This window comes from Somniosus microcephalus, chromosome 12 (genome assembly GCF_052327205.1).
Source record: "Somniosus microcephalus isolate GS21.2 chromosome 12, FLI_Smic_1.0, whole genome shotgun sequence".
In the NCBI taxonomy this organism is placed as follows: Eukaryota; Metazoa; Chordata; class Chondrichthyes; order Squaliformes; family Somniosidae; genus Somniosus; species Somniosus microcephalus.
Window position 1 is genome coordinate 15510045 of NC_140998.1, and position 23248 is coordinate 15533292.

The 23248-nt window shown below is 47.5% G+C and overlaps 1 long non-coding RNA gene across 1 annotated transcript; it reads right to left on the minus strand.

Annotated features, from left to right (window-relative positions):
* Positions 1-177: 177 nt before the first annotated feature.
* On the minus strand, positions 178-23237 carry LOC147109042 (uncharacterized). The gene is made up of 2 exons (XR_015080169.1): positions 23012-23237; positions 178-3219 (listed from the first exon to the last, which is right to left on the minus strand). It is a non-coding gene; the product is annotated as an uncharacterized LOC147109042 (long non-coding RNA).
* Positions 23238-23248: the final 11 nt, after the last annotated feature.

A 23248-nucleotide genomic window follows, 5' to 3' on the forward strand; every position in this document is an offset into this window, starting at 1 on the left:
GAGTACATTATCAAACATGGGAACTCTGTGATATGTTTGGCTCAGTGGGGAGCGACTGCTTTTATCCAATGGGTAGTTGGGTAACTTTGTTTTGTTAAATATTCTAAAATAACTATTGGAGAAGAAAAGTAGACAAACACTTCGACTTGTACATACTCGCTTTAGTAATACAGGCAGTCTTGAGGCAGCTATTCTTTAATTCAGGAGCGGTGAGATACAGTTTTATCGTCACATTCTGCATTTCAGAACCGAAAAGCCCCATCACAGATGGCGTCCCATTCAGAAGAGGATAAAGATGAAGTTTTCAGGGGCTTCACTGTGGACACTGCCTCAGCTATTCAAGAGACAGTTTCAGTTCAAATGATCAACAGAGAAACGAATACCTTGGTTTGTGAAAGTGAGAAAGCAAAGAGTTGGAATAAACGGGTCGTTTTCTGAGTGGCAGGCAGTGACTAGTGGGGTACCGCAAGGATCGGTCCTAGGACCCCAGCTGTTCACAATGTATATTAATGATCTGGACGAGGGAATTGGATGTAATATCTCCAAATTTGCAGACGACACAAAGCTGGGTGGGAGGGTAAGCTGTGAGGAGGATGTCGTGAAACTCCAGTGCAATTTGGACAGGTTGGGTGATTGGGCAGAAACATGGCAAATGCACTATAACGTGGATAAATGTGAGGTTATCCACTTTGGTGGCAAAAACAGGAAGGCAGATTATTATTTGAATGGCAATAGATTGGGAGAAGGGGAAGTGCAGAGACCTGGGTGTCCTTGTGCACCAGTCGCTGAAGGTAAGCATGCAGGTGCAGCAGGCGGTTAAGAAGGCAAATGGTATGTTGGCCTTCGTAGCAAGAGGGTTCGAGTACAGGAACAAGGATGTCTTGCTACATTTGTACAGGGCCTTGGTAAGACCACACCTTGAGTATTGCGTGCAGTTTTGGTCGCCTTACCTGAGGAAGGACGTTCTTGCCATGGAAGGAGTGCAGCGAAGGTTCACCAGGCTGATACCTGGGATGGCAGGAATGACGTATGAGGAGAGATTGTGTCGATTGGGCTTATACTCACTGGAGTTTAGAAGATTGAGAGGGGATCTCATCGAAACCAATAAAATTCTGTCAGGCCTGGACAGACTAGATGCAGGAAGGATGTTTTTTGATGGCCAGGGAGTCCAGAACCAGGGGTCATAGTCTAAGGATAAGGGGTCATAGTCTAAGGATAAGGGGTAAGCCATTTAGCACTGAAATGAGGAGGAATTTCTTCACCCAGAGAGTGGTGAACCTGTGGAATTCTCTGCCACAGAGGGCGGTGGAGGCCAGTTCATTAAATATATTCAAGAAAGAGTTGGATATATTTCTTACGGCTAAAGGGATCAAGGGATATGGGGAGAAGGCAGGGACAGGGTACTGAATTTGGATAATCAGCCATGATCTCATTGAATGGCGGAGCAGGCTCGAGGGGCCGAATGGCCTACTCCTGCTCCTATCTTCTATGTTTCTATGAAGCTCGTAGTGAATTCAACAAAGGTATTTGATCTAGACTAAAGGATTTCAGAAAGTATTTCTATTTTGAATAATTGAGGGTTTTTTATTGAGCAAGAGATGCTCTATGTTGATAATGTGATCACTGCAGTAGTCTTTCAAATCAGATTAACGCAATGTCTTGCATTATGATGTAAGTATCTTCAGCATCTCCTGTTCAACCAAAAACAAATCTTACATGCAAGAATATTACAATTACTTGGTTCAATTTTTGTTCATGATCTTCTTGATTTATTCCACAGTTGTCTGCACTGGAAAAATCTTGGGGTCAGCAAATAAAGAAACAACCAAAGAGACTGGAAGCAGAAGATACTGTTTGAGAAATAGAGGGAGAAAAGTTTCACTGAAGAAAGGGAACTTTGTGACGATGATTACCTGTGTATGTGCAAAGTAACCCATCCATTTCCTCAGGGCAGGAATAATTTATTGGGTGTTTTGGTGTGATGACACAGGGGGCTTGGTAGGCCAGGGGATTGGTGGAGCAATACAGCATGTCAGAGTGGTGGGACAGGAGTGCCCACAGACAGGCACCGATTGTTTTTCCTCAATGATAAAGAACAATCACAAATTTGATCCCCAAACTATTGATAATAATTCTGGAATCTTGTAATGAAATAGAATAGGACTTTCAGTAATCATAAACAGGGAATAGCAGCTCCTTGTCTAAGATATTGAAGCATCCTATGCCAGCCTACAGCAGGACCTGGACAACATCCAGGCTTGGGCTGGCAAGCAGCAGCTAACATTCAAACTTATGAATGGCAAGCAAGGACCATCTCCGAAGAATTGACGGTGCAGACAGAATTAAGTTGGGAATCAGCATGGTTTGGGAAGGGGTGTGGGGAGAAGATGACGGCATAACCGAAAGGGCAAATTTGAGAGAGAAGTGACATTGTCCGCAAGAGTAATTTGCCTGATGGTTTAGAGGGACTTTTCTAACTGGATGTGCCTGTTGAACTTCATTCAATGAATGAGGAAGCTTTCACCTATAGGAAGCAATGTCCAATTGTCTACTATATGTATAATCTTCACCATTCTTTTAAATTCAGTCTCCATGTGCAAAATTCCTTTCCTGCCCACTCCTAATCTTATCGGGTGCGGCACGGCTTGGAGAGACTGTTGCCAGTTTTACAATGTTGTTGTTAATTGTGGTCAGTACTGCCTTCTTGGATTAAAGAACCGAACATGTCACCCAGAACAAGCCCTTATACAATAGAGTGGGGAAAGATTAAACTGGCACTGGGTGTAATTTTCGTTGAGGGAAGATGCCTCAAGTGTTTTCACCAGCTGATAGTTTCCAGAAATAGCATACTTGTGTGTGCAGACTGAATTGCAATCAAACAATGAGGAAGATCAAAGCTACGATAGGTAATCTACCTTTCTCAGTGTGAGCCCCCTTCGTCTTCATGGACACTGAATAATGAACTGAGATCCTGATCCATCTTTAATTTGTATTTTATGTGTTAGTTTGTGAAGACTGCGAGACATTTTCTATTGAAGAATGCCCTGTGTATGGTCCTCCAGTGTTCATAAAGGACACTGTGGTCGAATTCAATCAGCCAGAGAGAGCACGTTTAACTCTTCCAGAGGGTCTCAGCATAGCGACTTCAAAAATTCAACAAGCTGGTCTTGGTGTCTGGAATGAAGGGCAGGTTATTCCCAAAGGCGTTCACTTTGGACCCTATGAAGGAATAGTATCAAATGAAGAAGCAGAGGCCGTCAGTGGGTATTCATGGGCGGTAAGTGACTACTGTTATCAAGTTCCTTATCTTATAAAATAAAAGTTCACGACTTATTGGAATTTATTTTCTATAAATTATCCAAGCTTCTTCCTAGTTGCTACTCAGTGAGTCCTACTGGTAAGTAGACAGCGAGTGAAGGCAGAATTAGTCTTTGCTGTGAAGCCTCTTGTGTTCAACTAGCCCTTCAACACATGGAAATGTTCACAAATGAAGATTGGATTACTGGGTGTGTTTATTGTAGGGCTGGCAGCAGCCACGGAACTACCAGAACATGACTCACCACCATCAGGAAGCGAGAAGGCAAACATGCCTCTATCTGACTGTAACCCACCAAACACCACCACAGAGGAAACAGTTGCAATTCACCCCACTGAGACCAAATGTGTATCAAAGTTCACAGCACCTTCCCCACAGCTGATAGTCTCAGTGCTGAGAGAAAAATAGCAGACAAAAATCCTTTCACACTGATGAGGCCAAATCAGTCTCCCCACCCCTCCCAACTATATATTAAATCTCTGCCACCCCCTGCCCCCAGCTGAGGCGGCATTCTCACACCAGAACCTGTCTGAGGCAAATCATTCACTAGAATTCCTCCCCCCACCAACTGGGAAAAATACTGAACTCTGTGGCAGCCAAATCCGGAGGTCTAGCGTCGGCCGTTAAGGCCGGTTTATTCTGAAAAAATGGCGGCCGCCACACTTCTGCTGCATCCTGCGGCCGCCGCCATTTTGGGAAAGTCGGTCGTGCTGCCGCTACCTGCGCTCACTCCAGATATGTACATGAGGCAGATCGTGATGTCAATGATTGTAAACGCTGATTTGACGCAATATCTGGCAATTTCAACGTTGCCGCTCCATTTTGACCCCTCTCTAATCACGGCAAACTGACCACGTGTTCAGCAATGGTAGCATAGTGGTTATGTTACTGGACCAGTAATCCAGATTAACAACAGAAAACGCTGGAAATACTCAGCAGGCCAGGCAGCATCCGTGGAGAGAGAAACAGAGTTAACGTTTCAGGTCGATGCCCTTTCGTCAGAACTGGAAAAAAGCAGGAAAAGGAAACATAAAAACATAAGAAGTAGGAACAGGAGTAGGCCATACGGCCCCTCGGGCCTGCTCTGCCATTCAATAGGATCATAGCTGATCTGAATCTAGACTCACGTCCACTTCCCTGCCCTCTCCCCGTAACCCCTAATTCCCTTATCTGCTAGGAAACTGTCTATCTCCATTTTAAATTTATTTAATGTTGCAGCTTCCACAGCTCTCTGGGGTAGCAAATTCCATAGATTTACTACCCTCTGAGTGAAGAAGTTTCTCCTCATCTCAGTTTTGAAAGGGCAGCCGCTTATTCTTAGATTATGCCCCCTAGTTCTAGTCTCACCCATCAGTGGAAACATCCTCACCGCATTCACCCGATCAAGCCCCCTCACAATCTTATATGTTTCGATAAGATCGCCTCTCATTCTTCTGAACTCCAATGAGTAGAGTCCCAACCTACTCAACCTTTCCTCATACGTCAACCCCCTCATCTCCGGAATCAACCGAGTGAGCCTTCTCTGAACCGCCTCGAGATCAAGTATATCTTTTCTTAAATATGGAAACCAAAACTGCATGCAGTATTCCAGGTGTGGCCTCACCAATACCCTGTATAACTGCAGCAAGACTTCCCTGTTTTTATACTCCATCCCCCTTGCAATAAAAGCCAAGATTCCATTGGCCTTCCTGATCACCTGCTGCATCTGCATACTAACTTTTTGTGTTTCATGCACCAGGACCCCCAGATCCCTTTGTACTGTAGCACTTTGCAGTTTCTCTCCATTTAGATAATAACTTGCTCGTTGATTTTTTTCTGCCAAAGTGCATAACCTCACACTTTCCAACATTATATTGCATCTGCCAAATCTCTGCCCACTCACTTAGCCTGTCTGTCCTTTTGCAGGTTTTTTATGTCATCCTCACTCATTGCTTTCCCTCCCATCTTTGTATCGTCGGCAAACTTGGATATGTTGCACTCGGTCCCTTCCTCCAAATCGTTAATATAGATTGTAAAGAGTTGGGGTCCCAGCACTGACCCCCTGCGGAACACCACTAGTTACTGATTGCCAGCCCGAGAATGAACCATTTATCCCAACTCTTTGTTTTCTGTTAGATAGCCAATCTTCCACCCATGCCAGTATATTACCCCCAATCCCGTGATTTCTTATCTTGATCAGTAATCTTTTGTGTGGAACCTTGTCAAATGCCTTTTGGAAGTCCAAATACACCACATCCACTGGTTCCCCTTTATCCACCTTGTATGTTACATCCTCAAAGAATTCGAGCAAATTTGTCAAACATGACTTCCCCTTCATAAAACCATGCTGACTCTGTCCTATTAAATTATGTTTATCCAAATGCTCTGTTACTGTTTCCTTAATAATGGACTCCAACATTTTGCCAACCACAGATGTTAGGCTAACTGGTCTATAGTTTCCAGCTTTTTGTCTACCTCCCTTCTTAAATAAGGGTGTTACATTAGCAGTTTTCCAATCTGCCGGGACCTTTCCTGAGTCCAGGGAGTTCTGGAAAATAATCACCAATGCATCCACAATCCCTACCGCCACTTCTCTCAAGACCCTAGGATGTAGGCCATCAGGTCCGGGGGATTTATCCGCCTTAAGTCCCATTATTTTACTGAGTACCATCTCCTTAGTGATTTTAATCGTCTTTAGCTCCTCCCCCCCCATTGCCCCCTGTTTGTCCAGTGTTGGGATATTTTTAGTGTTCTCTACTGTAAAGACTGATACAAAATATTTGTTCAGCGTCTTTGCCATCTCCATGTTCCCCACCACTAGTTTCCCGGTCCCATCCTCTAAGGGACCAACGTTCACTTTAGCCACCCTTTTACTTTTTATATAGCTGTAGAAACTCTTGCTATCTGTTTTTATATTTTTTGCTAGTTTACTTTCATAATCTATCTTCCCTTTCTTAATTAATCTTTTAGTTATTGTTTGCTGGCTTTTAAATGCTTCCCAATCTTCTATCCTCCCACTAGATTTGGCTACTTTATATGCCCTTGTTTTCAGTCGGATACTATCCTTTATTACTTTACTAAGCCACGGATGGCTGTCTTTTCTTTTACTCCCCTTTTTCCTCAGTGGAATATATTTATCTTGAAAGATGTGAAATATCTCCTTGAATGTAGACCACTGCTCTTATACCGTCTTACACTTTAATCTGTTTTCCCAGTCCACTTTAGTCAATTCTACTCTAATACCTTCATAGTCTCCTTTATTTAAACTCAGTATGCTGGTTTGAGATCCAACTCTCTCACCCTCAAACTGAATTTGGAATTCAACCATATTATGGTCACTCATTCCAAGGGGATCCTTTACTAGGACATTTTTTATTCATCCTGTTTCATTACACAGGACCAGATCTAAGATTGCCTGTCCCCTGGTTGGTTCAGTTACATACTGCTCAAGGAACCCGTCCCTAATACACTCTATGAACTCTTCTTCAAGGCTGCCATGTCCAATTTGATTAGTCCAGTCAATATGAAAGTTAAAATCCCCCATGATTATAGCTGTTCCCTTATTACAAGCCCCAACTATTTCCTGATTTATACACCGACCAACAGAGTTGCAACTGTTAGGAGACCTATAGACTACACCCACCAGTGACTTTTTCCCCTTATTATTCCTTATCTCCACCCAAACTATTTCACTATCCTGATCCTTTGACCCAATATCATTTCTGACTATTGCAGTGATTCCATCCTTGATTAACATAGCAACCCCACCTCCCTTTCCTTCCTGTCTGTCCTTCCTAATTGTCAAATACCCTTGTAGGTTTAGTTCCCACTCATGATTATCTTGCAGCTATGTTTCCGTAATGGCCACCAGATCATGCCCATGTGTAGTTATTTGTACCGTCAACTCGTCAATTTTGTGACGAATGCTGCGTGCATTCAGATAAAGAACTTTCAAATATGTTTTCTGACAATTTATTCCTGCTTTTACCACTTTACCTTTATCATTATACATTCTGTCCCTTCCTGACGCGCTCTGGTTTTTAATTCCCCCACTGCTACCTTGCTTTATTGCCTTCTCCGCTGTCATTTTTATTTTTCGCTCTTAAAACCTCCCCCCCACTAATTAGTTTAAAGCCCTCTCTACAGCCCTAGTTATTCGATTCGCCAGGACTCTAGTCCCAGCACTGGCCAAGTGAAGTCCGTCCCAACGGAACAGCTCTCTCCTGTCCCAGTACTGATGCCAGTGTCCCAGGAAGCAAAACCCATTTCTCCCACACCAGGCTTTGAGCCACGCATTTAACTCTAATTTTATTTACCCTAGCCAAATTTGCACGTGGCTCAGGTAGTAATCCAGAGATTATTACCCTTGTGGTTCTGCTTTTTAATTTGGCCCCTAGCTGCTCAAACTCCCTCAGCAGAACCTCCTTCCTTGTCCTATCTATGTCGTTGGTACCAACATGGACCACGACAACTGGATCCTCCCCCTCCCACTCCAAGTTTCTCTCCAGCCCAGAGGAGATGTCCTTAACCCTGGCACCGGGCAGGCAACACAGCCTTCGGGACTCTCGCTCTCGGCTGCAAAGAACTCTATCTATCCCCCTAACGATACTATCCCCTACCACTACAACATTTCTTTTAACTCCCCCCACTTGAATAGCCCCCCGCTCCACGGTGCTGTGGCCAGGTTGCTCATCCTCCCCGCAGTCCCTGTTCCCATCCTCACCGGGAGTAAGAGCCTCAAACCTGTTGGACAAGAGCAAGGGCTGCGGCTCCTCCAACACTACCTCCTGGATCCCCGTACCTGCCTCACTTCTAGTCACACCATCCTGACCCTGGCCACGGACTACAACTGAATTAATTAATCTAATTGGTGTGACTACCTCCTGATACACACAGTCCAGGTAACTCTCCCCCTCCCTGATGTGTCTCAGTGTTTGAAGCTCGGACTCCAGCTCTTCAACACGGAGCCGGAATTCCTCGAGCAGGTTTAGGGGCTGGGAAAAGGGGGAGGCGATGAAAGAACAAAAGGGAAGGTCAGTGATAGGATAGAAAGCAGGTCGAGGAACCAACCAGAGATCAGGCCATCTTAGACTGGGTATTATGTAATGAGAAAGGATTAATTAGCAATCTTGTTGTACGAGGCCCCTTGGGTCAGAGCGATAATAATGATAGAATTCTTCATTAAGATGGAGAATGAAGTAGTTGACTCAGAGACTAGGGTCCTAAATTTAAATAAAGGAAACTACGATGGTCTGAGGCGCGAGTTGGGTAGGATTGATTGGGGAATGTCACTCAAAGGGTTGGTGAAGTCAAGCGTAGGTCCCTTGCAGTCAGAATCAGGGGAATTTATAATGGGGAACAAAGAAATGGCAGACCAACTAAATACATATTTTGGTTCTGTCTTCACAAAGGAGGACACAAATAACCTCCCAGAGATGCCGGGGAACATAGGGTCTGATGAAAGGGTGGAACTGAAAGAAATCAGTATTTGTAGGGAAATGGTGTTAGGGAAATTGATGGGACTGAAGGCTGATAAATCCCCAGGGCCTGATAATCTACATCCTAGGGTACTTAAGGAAGTGGCCCTAGAAATAGTAGATGCATTGCTGATCATCTTCCAACATTCGATGGAATCTGGAACAGTACCCATGGATTGAAGGGCAGCTAATGTTACCCCACTATTCAAAAAAGGTGGTAGAGAGAAAACAGGGAATTACAGACCGGTAAGCCTGACATCGGTAGTGGGGAAAATGCTAGAGTCCATTATAAAAGATGTAATAGCAGAGCACTTGGAAAAGAGTGACAGGATCAGACAAAGTCAACATGGATTCATAAAAGGTAAATCGTGCTCGACTAATCTACTGGAATTTTTTGAGGATGTAACTGGTAAAATAGATAAGGGAGAACCAGTGGATGTGGTGTATCTGGACTTTCAGAAGGCCTTCGATAAGGTCCCACATAAGAGGTTAGCGTGTAAAGTTAAGGCACATGGGATTGGGGGCAAGGTATTGACTTGGATAGAGAACTGGTTGGCAGACAGAAAGCAAAGAGTTGGAATAAACGGGTCTTTTTCCGAATGGCAGGCAGTGACTAGTGGGGTACCGCAGGGGTCGAATATCTCCCAATTTGCAGACGACACAAAGCTGGGTGGGCGTGTGTGCTGTGAGGATGTCGAGAAACTCCAGGATGATTAGGACATGTTGGGTGATTGGGCAGAAACATGGCAGATGCAATATAACGTGGATAAATGTGAGGTTATCCACTTTGGTGGCAAAAACAGGAAGGCAGATTATTATCTAAATGGCAATAGATTGGGAGAAGGGGAAGTGCAACGAGACCTGGGTGTCCTTGTGCACCAGTCGCTGAAGGTAAGCATGCAGATGCAGCAGGCGGTTAAGAAGGCAAATGGTATGTTGGCCTTCGTAGCGAGAGGGTTTGCGTACAGGAACAAGGATGTCTAGCTGCAGTTGTACAGGGCCTTGGTGAGACCACACCTTGAGTATTGTGTGCAGTTTTGGTCGCCTTATCTGAGGAAGGATGTTCTTGCCATGGAAGGAGTTCAGCGAAGATTCACCAGGCTGATACCTGGGATGGCAGGAATGACGTATGAGGAGAGATTGGGTCGATTGGACTTGTACTCGCTGGAGTTTAGAAGAGTGAGAGGTGATCTCATTGAAACTTATAAAATTCTGACAGGACTGGACAGACTAGATGCAGGAAGGATGTTCCCGATGGTCAGGGAGTCCAGAACCAGGGGACACAGTCTAAGGATAAAGGGTAGGCCATTTAGGACAGAAATGAGGAGGAATTTCTTCACCCAGAGAGTGGTGAACCTGTGGAACTCTCTACCACAGAAGGCGGTGGAGGCCAATTCATTAAATATATTCAAGAAGGAGTTGGATATATTTCTTAAGGCGAAAGGGATCAAGGGTTATGGGGAGAAAGCAGGGACCGGGTACTGAATTTGGATGATCAGCCATGATCGCATTGAATGGCGGAGCAGGCTCGAGGGGCCGAATGGCCTACTCCTGCTCCTATCTTCTATGTTTCTATGTTTCTATATGTTGGAGGGAAGGTCATTGATGAAGCAGCTGAAGATGGTTGGGCCTAGGACACTGCCCTGAGGAACTGGAGGAAAGTATACAGTGGTGTTCCCCAGGGGTTGGTAGGAGTACCACTGCTCTTTGATATATATTAATGACCTGGACTTGGGTATACAGGACACAATTTCAACGTTTGTAGATGATACAAAATTCGGAAATGTAGTAAACAATGAGGAGGTTAGCAACAGACTTGAGAAGGACATAGACTGGTGAAATGGGCAGACACGTGGCAGATGACATTTAACGCAGAAAAGTGTGAAGTGATGCATTTTGGTAGGAAGAACGAAGAGGGGCAATATAAGCTAAATGGTACAATTTGAAAGGGGAGGCAGGGAGAGAGATCTGGTGGATGCATGTACACAAATCTTTGAAGGCAGCAGGATGTTGAGAAGGCTCTTAAAAAACATATGGGATCCTTGGCTTCAGAAATACAAAAGCAAGGAAGTGATGCTAAACCTTTATAAAACACTGGTTAGGCCCCAGCTGGAGTATTGTGGCCAATTCTGGGCACCACACTTTAGGAAGGATGACAAAGCCTTAGAGAGGGCGCAGCAGAAAAGATTTACTAGAATGGTACCAGGAATGAGGGACTTCAGTTACGTAGAGAGACTGGAGAAACTGGGCTTGTTCTCTTAGAGCAGAGAAGGTTAAGGGGAGATTTGGTAGAGGTGTTCAAAATCATGAAGGGTTTTGATAGAGTAAATAAAGAGAAACTGTTTCCAGTGGCAGAAGGGTCGGTAACCAGAGGGACACAGATTTAAGGTGATTGGCAAAAGAACCAGAGGCGACATGAGGAAACATTTTTTTTTTTTTTTTTTTTATACACACAGCAAGTTGTTGTGATCTGGAATGCACTGCCTGAAAGGGCGGTGGAAGCAGATTCAATAGTAACTTTCAAAGAGAATCGGATAAATACTTGGAGGGAAAAAATTTACAAGGCTAGAAGAACATAAGAAATAGGAGCAGGAGTAGGCCATTCGGCCCCTCGAGCCTGCTCCGCCATTCGATGAGATCATGGCTGATCTTCTACATCAACTCCACCTTCCCGCACTATTCCCATATCCCCAACAGGACATAGAAAGGCTAGCAGAATGGGAAGACAAGTGGCAGATGGAACTTAATATAGAGAATTTGTGGAATTTAATACAGAGAAGTGTGAGGTGATGCATTTTGGCAGAAGGAACAGAGAGAGGCAATATACACTTAATGGCACAGTTTTAAAGAGTGTGCAGGGACAGAGGGACCTGGGAGTTAATGTGCATAGGTCCCTGAAGGTGGCAGGACATTGAGGGAGTGGTTAGCAAAGCATATGGGATCTTGGGCTTCATAAATAGAGGGATTGAGTACAAAAGTAGAGAAGTAATACTGAACCTTTATAAAGTGCTGGTTAGGCCACAATGGGATATTGCGGCCAGTTCTGGTCACCACACTTTAGGAAGGATGTGAAGGCCCTTGAGAGGGTGCAGAGGAGATTTACCAGAATGGTTCCGGGGATGGGGGGATCTTGGCTACAAGGACAGGTTGGAGAAGCTGGATTTGTTTTCATTAGAGCAAAGGAGGTTGAGGGGTGATTTGATAGAGGTGTACAAGATTATGACGGGTTTGGATAGGCTAGATGGGGAAAGGCTGTTCCCATTAGTTGATGGTACAAGGACTAGGGGACACAGATTTAAGGTTTTGGGCAAGAGATACAGGGGGGACGCGAGAAAAAACTTTTTTATGCAGCGAGTGGTGAGGACCTGGAACTCGCTGCCGATGAAAGTGGTGGAAGTGGAGACACTCAATATTTTCAAGAGGAGACGGGATAGGCACTTGAGGGAAATTTACTTGCAGGGTTACGGGGATAGAGCGAGGGAATGGGACTTATTCGATTGCTCTGCAGAGAGCTGGCACGGAATCGACGGGCCGAATGGCCTCCTTCTGTGCCGTTATGACTCTAGGAGCAGGAGTAGGCCATAAGGCACCTCGAGCCTGCTCCACCATTCAACAAGATCATGGCTGATCTTCTACATCAACTCCACCTTCCTGCACTATCCCCATATCCCTTGGTTCCCTTAGTGTCCAAACATCTCTCTATCTCAGCCTTGAATATACTCAACGACTGAGCATCCACAGCCCTCTGGGGTAGAGAATTCCAAAGATTCACCACCCTCTGAGTGAAGAAATTCCTCATCTCAGTCCTAAGTGGCCAAGCCCTTATCCTGAGACTATGTCCCCTTGTTCTAGACTCTCCAACCAGGGCACACAGCCTCTCAGCATCTATCCTGTCAAGCCCTCTCAGAATTTTATACGTTTCAATGAGATCACCTCTCTTTCTTCTAAACTCCAGAGAGTATAGGCCCATTCTACTCAATCTCTCCTCATAGCACAGCCCTCTCATTTCAGGAATCAGCCTAGTAAACCTTCGTTGCACCGCCTCGAAGGCAAGTATATCCTTCCTTGGGTAAGGAGACTAAAACTATACACAGTACTCCAAGTCTGGTCTCACCAAGGCCCTATATAATTATGGTAATACTTCTTCACGCTTATACTCCAACCCCCTTGCAATAAAGGCTAACATATCATTTGCCTTCCTAATTGCTTGCTGTACCTGCATGCTAACTCTCTGATTCGTTTACAAGGACCCCCAAATCTCTCTGAATACCAACATTTACCAGTCGCTCACCTTTTAAAAAATGTTTTGCTTTTCCATTTTTCCTACCAAAGTGGATAATTTCACATTTCCCCACATTATACTCCATCTGCCATTTTCCCAATCAAGTAACCTGTCTATATCCCTTTGCAGCCTCTTTGCGTCCTGCTCACAGATTACTTTTCCAACTAGCTTTGTATCGTCAGCAAACTTGGATATATTACATTTGGTCCCCTTATCAAAATCATTGATATAGATTGTGAATAGCTGAGGCCCCAGCACTGATCCTTGCGGTACCCCACTAGTTACAGCCTGCCAACCTGAAAATGACCCGTTTATTCCTACTCTCTGCTTTCTGTCAGTTAACCAATCCTCAATCCATACTGGTATATTATCCCCGCTGTGAGCCCTAATCTTGTTTAATAACCTCTTGTGTGGCACCTTATCAAATGCCTTCTGAAAATCCACTTATTCCCCCTTATCTACCCTGCTAGTTACACCCTCAAAAAACTCTAATATATTTGTCAAACACGATTTCCCTTTCATAAATCCGTACTGACTCTGCCTAATCATACCGTGACTCTCCAAGTGCTCTGTTACCCCTATGGAGACAGAGCCGGGGCGTGGGACTAATTGGATAGTGTGGTAAACCACTTTTATCGTTCACTATCGTTACACTATGGTTATCACTGTTTATATCGTTACACTATGGTTATCACTGTTTACACTGTTGTATCACTACACAAGGTCACCTCTTGCCGCGTTGTTATACCTGGGCTGACCACAGCTGACTCCGCCCATGGCTCCGCCTGCTTGCCCAGGTATAAAGGTGGTCGACTGGCTGGTATTCCTCCTTGTTGGATCCGATCACCCACGAGGGTGGGCTCTGTTATTTAGCCAATAAAAACCTATAGTTACTAACTTAACTCGTCGCTTTTCATGAACTGAATTGATAGGTATATCAATTTTATTGGCTAAATTTGACTCATGGGGTTCCGGCATGCCGTCTACCGGGGCTGGATTTGGGGGAGTGGTGGGGGGTAACGGTGGTGTCTCAGGGGTGCCCGAGGGTGCGAGGTCTCGCAAGGAGACTGTGTCCTCCCGCCCGTCTGGGTATGCCACATAGGCGTACTGGGGGTTGGCGTGCAGGAGGTCCACCCTCTCGACCAGGGGGTCCGTTTTATGGGTCCTCACGTGCTTCCGCAGCAGGACGGGCCCCGGAGAAGTCAGCCATGTTGGTAGCGAAGTTCCCGTAGTCGACTTCCTGGGGAAAACAAACATTTGCTCATGGGGGGTGGCGTTAATGGCAGTGCAAAGCAGTGACCGGATGGAATGCAGCGCTGCCGGGAGGACTTCCTGCCAGCGAGAGGTTGGGAGGCCCTTAGACTTTAAGGCTAAGAGAACGGCCTTCCAGACTGTCGCGTTCTCTCTTTCTACCTGGCCGTTCCCTCGGGGGTTGTAGCTGGTGGTCCTGCTTGCAGCAATACCTCTCGCTAGTAGGAACTGGGGAAGTTCCTCGCTCATGAAGGATGAGCCCCAGTCGCTATGTATATAGTTCGGGAACCCGAACAAGGCGAAGAGGTCGTTCAGGCATTTGATGACCGTGGTACTGGTCATGTCTGGGCAGGGGAAGGCAAAGGGGAAACGGGAGTACTCGTCAATAATGTTGAGGAAGTACACATTACGGTCAGAGGACAGGAGGGGCCCCTTAAAATTGATGCTCAAGCGCTCGAAGGGGCGGGTGGCCTTGATCAGGCTTGCTCTGTCCGGCCTATAGAAATGCGGTTTGCATTCGGCACAGGTTTGGCAGTTCCTGGTCATGGTCCTGACCTCCTCGATGGAGTAGGGCAGGTTGCGGGCCTTAATGAAGTGGTAAAGTCTGGTGACCCCGGGGTGGCAGAGGTCGTTGTGGAGGGTCTGCAGTCTATCAACCAGCAGTGCCTCATGCGAGTTGTGGGGGCGGCCATCTTTCATCAAGGCCACAGATGCCAGTATCCCCTCGTGTGAGTCGTGGGGGCGGCCATCTTTGATCAAGGCCACCGACGCCGGCAGTGCCTCATGTGAGTTGTGGGGGCGGCCATCTTCTCTGCCATTTTATTCAACGTCGTGGGCGCCGCCATTTTGTTCACCACACTCGACCGCCACCTTGTCTCCAGACCTGACCACCGCCTCACCCACAGACTACAGCAGCTCGCTCAGCCATACACTAGCCTCCGTCACACTTGACCAAGCTCGCCCGCATCACCCGTCCAAGTCCATGATGGACATCAAAGTAAACGGCCACGCCACGACCTGCCTGTTCGACAGCGGAAGCACGGAGAGTTTCATCCATCCAGACACGGTGAGCCACTACTCCCTCACTGTCCGGCCAACGCGCAACCGGATCTCGATGGCGTCGAGGTCCCATTCTACAGACATCAGCGGCTACTGTGTTGTGACCCTGTCGGTTAGGGGCACGGAGTATAAAAATTTTAAACTTCTCGTCCTGCCCCAGCTCTGCGCTGCCGTCCTACTAGGGCTGGATTTCCAATCCCACCTTCAAAGTGTCACTTTGGCATACGGTGGACCCCTCCCCCCACTCACAGTCTACAACCAGCAGCTTTTAAACCGCCCACCGCGTACCACCTGCGGCCTATCCACCCTCAAGGTCCCGCCCCCCTCCCTGTTCGCTAACCTCACCCGCGACTGTAAACCCGTCGCTACCAAGAGCGGGCGGTACAGCGCCGGGGACAGAGCTTTTATTAGCTCCGAGGTGCAGCGACTCCTGAAGGAGGGCATCATCGAGAGAAGCAACAGCCCCTGGCGTGCCCAGGTCGTAGTCGTTAAGACCGGCGATAAACACCACCTGGTCATCGACTACAGCCAAACCATAAACCGGTACACCCAGCTGGACGCATACCCCCTTCCCCGCATATCTGATATGGTCAATCAGATTGCACAGTACCGGGTATTCTCTACCATCGACCTTAAGTCGGCCTATCACCAACTCCCTATCCGCCCTGAGGACCGCCAGTATACTGCCTTCGAGGCGACTGGCCGCCTCTACCACTTCCTTAGGGTTCCCTTCGGCGTCACCAACGGGGTTTCGGTCTTCCAAAGGGAGATGGACCGGATGGTTGACCAGAACGGGCTGCATGCCACGTTCCCTTATCTAGATAACGTCACCATCTGCGGCCGCGACCGGCAGGACCAGGATGTTAATCTGGAGAGATTCCTCCGTACAGCCCAACGGCTGAACCTCACCTACAATAAGGAGAAATGTGTGTTTAACACCTCGCGCCTTGCCATCCTCGGCTGCGTAGTAGAGAATGGAGTCATCGACCCCGACCCCGAAAGAATGCGCCCCCTCATGGAGCTTCCCCTCCCCCACTGTCCAAAGGCGCTGAAGAGAACCCTGGGGCTCTTTGCCTACTATGCCCAATGGGTGCCCAATTATGCGGACAAAGCCAGACCCCTCATGAAGTCCACCTCCTTCCCCCTGACGGCAGAAGCATGCGCAGCCTTCTCCCTCATAAAGGGAGACATTGCTAAGGCCACAATGCACGCGGTGGATGAGTCTATCCCTTTCCAAGTGGAGAGCGATGCATCCGACTTCGCCCTAGCTGCAACCCTTAACCAGGCGGGGAGACCGGTGGCCTTCTTCTCAAGGACCCTCCAGGGCCCTGAGATCCGACACTCTTCGGTCGAGAAGGAGGCCCAGGCGATCGTGGAGGCAGTACGACGCTGGAGGCATTACCTGGCAGGCAAACGATTTACCCTCCTCACCGACCAGCGCTCGGTCGCTTTTATGTTTAATAACAAGCTGAGGGGCAAAATCAAGAACGACAAGATCTTGAGGTGGAGAATCGAGCTCTCCACCTACGATTATGATATCTTGTACCGGCCTGGTAAACTGAACGAACCCCCAGATGCTCTATCACGAAGTACATGCGCCAACGCGCAAATTGATAGACTGCAGACCCTCCACAACAACCTTTGCCACCCCGGGGTCACCAAACTTTACCACTTCATTAAGGCCCGCAACCTGCCCTACTCCATCGAGGAGGTCAGGACCATGACCAGGAACTGCCAAACCTGTGCCGAATGCAAACCGCATTTCTTTAGGCCGGACAGAGCAAGCCTGATCAAGGCCACCCGCCCCTTCGAGCGCTTGAGCATCGATTTTAAGGGGCCCCTCCCGTCCTCCGACCGTAATGTGTACTTCCTCAACATTATTGATGAGTACTCCCGTTTCCCCTTTGCCTTCCCCTGCCCAGTACCACGGTCATCAAATGCCTGAACGACCTCTTTGCCTTGTTCGGGTTCCCGAACTATATACATAGCGACCGGGGCTCAGCCTTCACGAGCGAGGAACTTCACCAGTTCCTACTAGCGAGAGGTATTGCTGCAAGCAGGACCACCAGCTACAACCCCCGAGGGAACGGCCAGGTGGAAAGAGAGAACGCGACTGTCTGGAAGGCCGTTCTCTTAGCCTTAAAGTCTAAGGGCCTCCCAACCTCTCGCTGGCAGGAAGTCCTCCCGGCAGCGCTGCATTCCATCCGGTCACTGCTTTGCACTGCCATTAACGCCACCCCCCATGAACGAATGTTTGTTTTCCCCAGGAAGTCGACTACGGGAACCTCGCTACCAACAGGCTGACTTCTCCGGGGCCCGTCTTGCTGCGAAAGCACGTGAGGGCCCATAAAACGGACCCCCTGGTCGAGAGGGTGGACCTCCTGCACGCCAACCCCCAGTACGCCTATGTGGCATACCCAGACGGGCAGGAGGACACAGTCTCCTTACGAGACCTCGCACCCTCGGGCACCCCTGAGACACCACCGTTACCCCCCACCACCCCCCCAAATCCAGCCCAGGTAGACGGCATGCCGGAACCCCACGAGCCTTCGCCGACCACGCAGACACCAGCATTAACATCGGATACTGCACCACCGCCGCCGCGCCGATCAGAAAGGCTTACGAGGCCTCCGGACAGACTGACATACCCGAACTGGTAGTACACTTCACCCCGCCGGACTCAAATTTAAACAAGGGGTGAATGTGGTAAACCACTTTTATCGTTCACTATCGTTACACTATGGTTATCACTGTTTATATCGTTACACTATGGTTATCACTGTTTACACTGTTGTATCACTACACAAGGTCACCTCTTGCCACGCTGTTATACCTGGGCTGACCACAGCTGACTCCGCCCATGGCTCCGCCTGCTTGCCCAGGTATAAAGGTGGTCGACTGGCTGGTATTCCTCCTTGTTGGATCCGATCACCCACGAGGGTGGGCTCTGTTATTTAGCCAATAAAAACCTATAGTTACTAACTTAACTCGTCGCTTTTCATGAACTGAATTGATAGGTATATCAGATAGATCTTGCAAAGAGCCGGCACAAGCATGATGGGCTGAATGGCCTCCTTCTGCGCTGTATCGTTGTATTTGATCAGAAATCTATCTAGTTCCTTTGACAGAGTCACAGCGCTGGGCAGCACCCTCTAACCCAGGCTCACAAGTTCATTAATCGCCCCTCCCACCTCTGCTATCAGCGGAGAAGGGCCCAATCCCCAGTGCTTGGCATTAACCCACACTTGGCTGTCAGGCTCCCACCTCGGGAAGATTCTCCAGCCTCTGCCCCTCCCGATCCCTTTTTCCCATCCACACAGCGATTCAGTCATTTAACGGAGGCCACAGCTGGTGACGGCAGTGTTGTCACTTGATTTGACACTGGCACAAAACACACCTTTTAATGATACTCTAAATCCATCCCCTCATATTGCTCTCCCCCTGCCCCAATGACAGTCTCGCACCCACCAGTGCTTCACCCCAGTGTTCGCTCTCTCCAGATTGGAAGGACATGACTGATTGCCGTTCTGCCAGATGTTTCTCCGCAGTTGATGGCAACTTGAACCCATGACCTTGAGTCAGAGGAGAGAGTGATACCACTGACCCATGGCTGACAACCTCCCTCAGCCTGGCACCAATTTTCAGTCACGTTTGGTCATGTTTTTCTTCTGAAATCAGTTGGTAGCACTTTTGCCTCTGAGTCAGAAGGTTGTGGGTTCAAGTCCCACTCCAGAGACTTGAGCACAATATCTAGACTGGCACTCCCAGTGCAGGGTTGAGGCTCGGAGCGCTGCACTGTCGGAGGTGCCGTCTTTCGGATGAGATGTTAAACCGAGGCTCTGTCTTCCCGATCATGTGAACGTAAAAGATCCCACGACACTATTGGAAGAGGAGCAAGGGAGTTCTCCCCAGTGTCCTGGCCAATACAGATTATCTGGTCATTATCACATTGCTGTTTGTGGGATCTTGCTGTGCACAAATTAGCTGCCGCGTTTCCTACATTACAACAGTGACTACACTTCAAAAATACTTCATTGGCTGTAAAGCGCTTTGGGACGTCCGGAGGTGGTGAAAGGCGCTGGAGAAATGTCTCTTTCCCTGACCTTTTCATCCCCAATGTACCTTTCCAACGATCTGAAACCCTGAGGGTCCCTCAAAGTCCCGTAACCAAAGGCATCACAAAGGACAAGCCACAAAGGGTGCTGAGGCCCACACTCCTCTAATAGCAAGCCCCCATTTACAGTGATTGTTTCAAATGCACCGAGTTAGAGGGGACCAAATGTGAATTTAGTGAAAATACAGGAGGAGGCCATTCAGCCCTGAGCCTGTTCCGCCAGTCAATGAGATCATGGCGGATCTGTACCTCAACTCTATCCACCCGTCTTAGCTCCATATCCCATCACACCCCCGTCCAGCAAAAGTCCATCGATCTCAGATTTAAAATGATTAATTGAGCTGGCAGCTACTGCTTTTTGTGGGAGTTTCTTCCCCCCACACTTCTACCACCCTTTGCATGAAGAAGTGTTTCCTAATTTCTCTCCTGAATGGCCTGGCTCTGATTTTAATATTATGTTGATGACCCTTCGTTCTGACAAAGGGTCATCGACCTGAAACGTTAACTCTGTTTCTCTCTCTACAGATGCTGCCTGACCAGCTGAGTATTTCCATCATTTTCTGTTTTTATTTAAGAGCAAATTAGAATCATGCAACCATTCTATGATTCTAGCACAGGAAGAGGCCATTTGGCCCGTCGAGGCTCTCTGCCAGAACACTTCAGCTAGTCCCACTTCCCCTGCCCTTTCCCCATAGCCCTGCAAATATTTTTCCTTCAGGTACTTATCCAACACCCTTTCGAAAGCCCCAATTGAATCTGCCTCCACCACCCTTTCAGGCAGTGCATTCCAGGTCCTAACCACTCGCAGTGTAAAAAAGTTTTTCCTCATGTCGCCTTTGGTTCTTCTGCCAATCACCTTAAATCTGTGTCCTCTGGTTCATGACCCTTCCGCCAATGGGAACAGTTTCTTTGTATGTACTCTGTCTAGACCCATCATGATTTTGAACACCTCTATCAAATCTCCTCTCAGCCTTCTCTGATCTAAGGAGAACAACCCCAGCTTCTCCAGTCTATCCACGTAACTGAAGTCACTCATCCCTGGAACCATTCTTGTAAATCTTTTCTGCACCCTCTCTAAGGCCTTCACATCCTTCCTAAAGTGTGGTGCCCAGAATTGGACCCAACACTGCAGTTGAGGCGAAACCAGTGTTTTATAAAAGGCTCGTCATAACTTCCTCGCTTTTGTACTCTGTGCCTCTATTTATGAAGTTCAGGATCCCGTAAGCTTTTTTAACTGCTTTCTCAACCTGCCCTGCTACCTTCAACGAATGTGTACACATAACTCCAGGTCTCTGTTCCTGCACTCCCTTCAGAATTGTACCCTTTAGTTTATATTGCCTCTCCTCATTCTTCCTACCAAAATATATCACTTTACACTTTTCTGCGTTAACTTTCATCTGCCACGTGTCTGCCCATTTCACCAGCCTGTCTATGTCCTCTTGAAGTCGATCACTATCCACCTCACTGTTCACTAAACTTCCAAGTTTTGTGTCATCTGCAAATTTTGAAATTGTGCCCTGTACACCCAAGTCGAAGTCATTAATATATCAAGAAAAGCAGTGGTCCTAGAACCGACCCCTGGGGAACACCACTGTATACCTCCCTCCAGTCTCAAAAACAACCGTTCACCACTACTCTCTGTTTCCCGTCACTTAGCCAATTTTGTATCCATGCTGCCACTGTCCCTTTTATTCCATGCGCTTCAACTTTGCTGGCAAGCCTATTATGCGGCACTTTATCAAATGCCTTTTGGAAGTCCATGTACACAACATCAACCCTCTGTTACTTCATCAAAAAACTCAAATCAAGTTAGTTAAACACAATTTGCCTTTAACAAATCCGTGCTGGCTTTCCTTAATTAATCTGCACTTGTCCAAGCGACTGTTAATTTTGTCCCGGATTATCATTTTGATTAGTAGAATCATAGATTGATACAGAACAGGAGGCCGTTTGGCCCATCGTGCCTGTGCCAGCTCTTTGAAAGAGTTATCCAATTAATCCCACTCCCCTGCTCTTTCCCCATAGCCCTGTAAAAAAAATTTCCCTTCAAGTATTTATCCCAATTCCCTTTTGAATGTTACTATTGGATCTGCTCCCACTCTGCACCCTTTCAGGCAGTGCATTCCAGATCATTCCAGATCATAACAACTCACTGTTTTTAAAAAAATGTTTCCTCCTGTTGCCTCTGGTTCTTCTGTCAATCACCTTAAATCTGTGTCCTCTGCTTATCGACCCTCCTGCCACTGGAAACAGTTTCCCTTTATTTACTCTATCAAAACCATTCATGATTTGGAACCCCAGTTTCTCCACATAACTGAAGTCCCTCATCCCTGGTACCATTCTAGAATCTACATTTAATGTCGTGGCTTCAGTCACTTTCCTGGCACTATGATGGTGCGATAATATAAATTGTTGGAGATTTTGCACAGAACAGCTGCACACTTGCCTTTAGCAAAGAGTACCTTGGTGTCTGGCCTGAGCCGACCCATCATGGTACAGCCTCGGTCTTCAGGGCACTGTCAGTGCGGTAACTCAGAGCCCTGCTGCCCTTGCTCCATCCCTAACCAGCAATGAAAGGCTGACGTTTACTGCAGTAACACCGAAACAGCCACATCCCTTAATTTAAAAAAAAAATCCCAAATTGCACTGCCCGTGTTTGTTTTTCTTGCAAAAATATCAGGTCTGGAGATGCCTGCGCATTGCATTCGCATGCAACTGTCCTGTGCATAATCTCCAACAATTGCTATTATCACACCAGGTAAGTGGTTGAACCCACAACATTAAACATAGGTTTCGCTAATTTACTCTCACCAAAAATCTATCTAGCGGTTAAGCAAGAGTATGATGGCAGCGTCCATGAATTGTAAATAATTGTGATTGGTCATCTAGCCTTTCTTGCCCATTTTTGTGAATTTGAGTGATGTTGAAAATAAAACCTGCCGCGAATTGACTCAGGTGTTTCTGCATTCCCAATTTTTCCCGCAAATGACTCTCTCTTTCATATTCATTTTGCATTAAAAAAATAAAATCTGGCTTTTCAAATGGTCAATTAAACAGATTTCAATTACCAATTCAGCATCCGAACAAAAAAAATCCAGCCATTTCATCAGAGGGTTTAAAGAAATCTGAAAGCATGTCAATATTGATGATCCTGGTGCTGAAAATGCCTTGCACAGTCCAAACCTGAACACTCCCTTTCATTGCACAGCCAGAGCTCAGGGAATGGTTCCAACACAGGAGGAGACCATTCAGCCTGTGTCAGCTCTCTGCAACTCAGTCAGTCCCGCTTCCCCCGCCCATCACAGCCCTGCAAATGGGGTTTTTCCCTGGATGTGGGTTTGTTTTTGCAATTTGCCTCTTGTTCTGCAAATGCTGGGATTTGCTGGCTGGAAGGAGTGGGGCTGGGGGCGCGCCGCCGTGCAACCGAGGGGGGGCTGGGGGCGCGCGGCCCCGGGAGGGGGGGCAGGGGCCCGGTCCCGGTCCCGGGGGAGGGGTGGCGGTCCCGGGCCCTAAGGCCGCCGCGGGCTCTGTACCTCGGTGGTGCTGATGATGATGCTCCGGCTGCTTCTCCACCCCCAGCAGGCCCAGACTCATCCCCATCTTCATCCCACTGCCGCTCGACGGCCTCCGACTGTTCCTCCGTTGCCGCCATCCCGCTCGCCATCATCATTGTTTGTCAAAGTCTGTGTGAGGGAGGAGGGATGCTGCCGGAAAGAGCCGAGCCGAGCGCCGCCGAAAGCGGTGTAAAAGGCAGTGAGCCCTCCCGGCCG